Here is a 4,360-nt window from a genome sequence, read left to right as displayed (position 1 = left end):
TGGAGGAGAAGGAATTGTGGCATGGCCATCCCCCTGGGGGTGATTTCTTGCTTTCTGTCTCTCTCTTTTTGGTGAGTGCATGAGCCGTATAGCAAAAACCTCTCAAAAAATTTCAGTTCAGGGGCTAGTGGGTGGCATAGTGATTAAGGTGCTGGACTTCAACATGGCTGTTTACGGTTCAACTCTCGGACCTGGTGACTTGAAATTCACACTAGGCATGTGTGTGTGCTTGCCCAAAATCCCAGGAAGAAAATAGAGGAGAAGGGATTGCGGACTGGCCACTTTGCCAGAGGATGACTTCTCACTTTCTGTCTCTCTGTTTTTCTCTCTCTCCAGCAAGCATACATGTCCTATTGTAAAAATTTCTCTCTAAAAACGTCCCACTCGGTTCATTATAGATATGTGAGTTTATTTCTAGACTCTCAATTTTATTCCACTGATGTACATGTTTATCAATGCCAGACCACATTGTTTTGATTATTGTAGCTTGTCATATATTTAGAAATTGAGATATGTGAGTCCAACAACTTTGTTCTTATTTAGTTGTTCTGGCTACTCAGGGTTTCTTACACTTCCATATGAATTTTACTATCAGTTTTTTTTTTATTTCTGAAAAAAAGAAAAGCCTGTCATAATTTCTATAGAAATTGTATTGAATATGTGAATTGATATGGAAAATAATATAATCTCTTTTTTTTTTCCAGAGAGGTTTTCGCTACTGGGAGCGTGTGCTCACCAGAAAGACAGAGAGAGACAGAGAGACAGAAAGCAAGAAATCACCCCCCAGGGTGGATGGCCAAGCCACAGTCCCTTTTCCTCCATTCTTCTCTTGGGATCCTGGGCATGTGCATACACGTGCCCGGCATGAGTTTAAGTCACTGGGTCTAGGACTTGAACCACGGTCGACTAAATGGGAGTCCAACGACATAGCCATTACGCTAACTGCTGGTCCCAGGAAATAATATAATCTTAACAATATTAATTCCCCTAATTTATTAACCCAGGCTCGCTTTTCCTTTATTTGGGTCTTCTTTTTTTCAGGTTTTTTCATAGGGCCCATGTGCTCACTGGAGTGAGACAGAAAAACAGAGAGGGAAAGTGAGAAATCACCCCCCACCAGAGCTACACTGCAATCCCTTCTCCTCCATCCTTCCTGGGAGATTTTGGAAACACGTGTACACATGCCCAGTGAGATTTTCAAGCCACGGTGTCTAGGACTCAAACAGCAGTCAGCCATGTGGGAATCCAGCACCTTAAACAGCATGCCACCTGCTGGTCACTTAAGTCTTAAGTCTTCTTTAATTATCTCTCAACAGTATTTCATAGTTTCAGTGTGTAAGTCAGGGATATCCTTGGATAAATTTATTCCTAAGCATTTTATATATTTGTTTGTTAGATTGTTTATTTTAAAGTGTTCTTTTAAAGTTTATCCATTTCTTCTAAAAATGAGAGAAACAGAGCGAGCAAGAGGCAGCACCCCAAACAGGCTCTTGGTTCTGCAATCCATTCCCAGCCTTCAGCCAGCCACAGATCACAGACAATCATGTACCCAGAATACTCGGAGAGGTCTCTGGACTTGCACTGTGAACTCCCCAACGTGGAATTGCCAAACAAAGCCTTATGTTTTACCACTGCACAACCATCTGATCTCTATTCCTCAGTATTTTAATCTTTGTGATATTACTGTAAATTGAATTATTTTCTTCATTTCCTTTTAGATTGTTCATTGCTAGTGAATAGACATGCTTTCTTTTTTCTTTTTTTCCTCTTTTGGATTTTTGCCATAAGGTGCATGTGTTTACCAGAGAAAGACAGTGAGAGGGAAAATGAGAACTCCCCTCCACCCCCCAGGAGAGAGGGTGATTTTACAATCCCTTCTCCTCCTTTCCCCTCCTGAGATTTTGGGCACACATGCACACATGACCAATATGATTTTCAAGCTGCCAGGTCTGGAACTCAAACCACGGTAGGCCATATTAGAGTCCAGTGCCTAAACTACCACGCCACTTGCTGGCCTCCATATAACTTTTTTGTGTGTGTATTGTTTTTATCCTGCAACATTGCTAAACTCATTTATTAGCTCTAATAATATTTTGTGGAATCTTAGGGTTTTAAAATGTAAGATTATGTCATCTTCAAATAAAGTAGTGTACTTCTTGCTTTTCTACTTTTCAATCTGCACATCATTTCTTTTTTTCTTTTTCTTTTCTTTCTGTTCTTTCTCTTTCCTTTTTCTTTCTCTTTCTCTCTTTTTTTTCCTAATTGCAGTGGCTAGAACTATTAGAAAATATAAAAGTGGTGAGAGTGGGTGTCTTTGTCTTGCTTTTGGGGAAATATTATCAGTTTTTCATTATTATTTCTTTTTGGAGAGGTTTCTTTTTTTGTTTTTTGTTTTTGTTTTTGTTTTTGTTTTTGTTTTTTTTGCTATAGGGCGCGTGCGCTCACCAGACAGACAGAGAGAGACATAGAGACAGAAAGCGAGAAATCTCCCCCCAGAGGGAATGGTCACGCCACAATCCCTTCTCCTCCATTCTCCTCTCCGCCGCAATCCCTTCTCCTCCATTCTCCTCTCGGGATCTTGGGCATGCACGCACACGCGCCCGGCGTGAGTTTTAAACCACCAGGTCTGCGACGCGAACCACGGGCGACTACATGGGAGTCCAGCGACATAGCCATTACGCTAACTGCTGGTTCCCCATCAGTTTTCAGCATAGTATTAGATTTAGATTTTAAATAAATGTCCTTTATTAGGTGGTGGAAGATCCTTTTTCCCTTTTAGTCCTAAATTATTGATTGTTTTTAATATCAAAGAAGGTCAAATTGTGCATACATTGGTACTTCTATTCATGTACTGTAGGACTTTTAGGCTTTCTACATTCTTCATTCTTTTTTCAATTGACCTATTTTAAAGTTTGCCATTTCTCTTTCTTACCTACTCAAAACTATTGAACTACTCTAGTGAATTTTTCATTTAAATTACTATAATTTTCAACTCCAGACTTTCACTTTGGTTCCTTTTTCTAATTTCTGTCTTTCTATTGATATTCTCTAATTGTTAAGACATTATTTTCATTGTTTCCTTTTATTCCTATTAGATCTTTTCCTTTAGCTCTTTGAACATATTCAAAGTACTTATCTTAAAGGCCTTGATTAGCAAGTCCACCATCTGGGTTCCATCAGGAAAATTCCTATTAATTCCTTTTGCCCACAGCATATTGTCTATACTATGTTATTTCCTTGCATTCCATGTAATTTTGTTGTATTTGTTGAAATCTGAGTGTTTTTAATATTAATATGGCAATTCAGGAAATCATATCCCCCTTCTATCCTCTTGGCTTATCTCTACTGCATATTATAATTCTTATTTTCTTAGTTACTTTTTAAAAATATTCATGTAAAGTCTGTTCTCTTTTCAGGTGTGGACAATCAAGTCTTTACTCCATTAGCTTAGTAGTCAGCTAGGAAATGAACATAGATATCTTTTTATGCCTGGGGGGAAGGTCTTTGCAAATGGTGCTTAGTGTAAATATTGAAGCATGTCTTCAATATTCAGTGTGGTTGTTTACAACTCTGCTGTAGCTTTCACTTCATGTTTGCACAGAGCTGACTGCTTAGCCAGAACTGAGGCTTAGGTCCTGAGATATTTTCTGAAGATGTACCCAACGCTGAGTGTGTGAACTTATAGATTCCTAGGAATATGTCAGAGCTTTTGAAATTCCTTATTCCCCAAAGCATTTAATTCTCCAGACTTTGCTCACAAGGTTTTTGGTTATCCTTTCTTTAGGCAACAGTGACAAAGTCATTAGCTTTAAATGTTCCCAAGGAACGTTTCTTGGGTAACTACCTCAGCAGTGGGAGAATTAGGTGAGATAAAGCCTTTAAGACTTGCCACCAGTGAGCCACCAGGCATATTAAATCAAACAACTACAACACTTCAAGAAAAGATTTATTCTCTTGCCACTGATACCAGTAACTAACTCTACCTAAAATGTAGGCTGTTTACTTTTTAAAAAAATTATTATTTATATTATTTTATTTATTCATTCATTTATTTTAATTTGATCAGAGAGAGACATACACACAGAGAGAGAGAGAGAGAGGAAGCGAGAACGCAAGCCACCAGATTCAGACTTGAACCTTGGTCAGCCATGTGGAAGTGTCCAACGCCTTAACCACCACGCCACCTGCTGGTCCCATAGGCTGTTTTCTTCAAGGCCACCACTGATGTGAAGAGTATAATATGGTATCAAGGTAATTCAACATTTCTCAAATCTCTCTCTTCCTAGTTAGATTCAACTGTTTTTTTGATTAATCATTCCACTGGTTACTGCAGGCTTTTAGTTAATTTCCAGAGTTCAGA

Source organism: Tupaia chinensis, unplaced genomic scaffold (genome assembly GCF_000334495.1).
Source record: "Tupaia chinensis unplaced genomic scaffold, TupChi_1.0 Scaffold150128_1, whole genome shotgun sequence".
Lineage (NCBI taxonomy): Eukaryota > Metazoa > Chordata > Mammalia > Scandentia > Tupaiidae > Tupaia > Tupaia belangeri.
Note: the sequence above shows the minus strand (reverse complement) of the source record.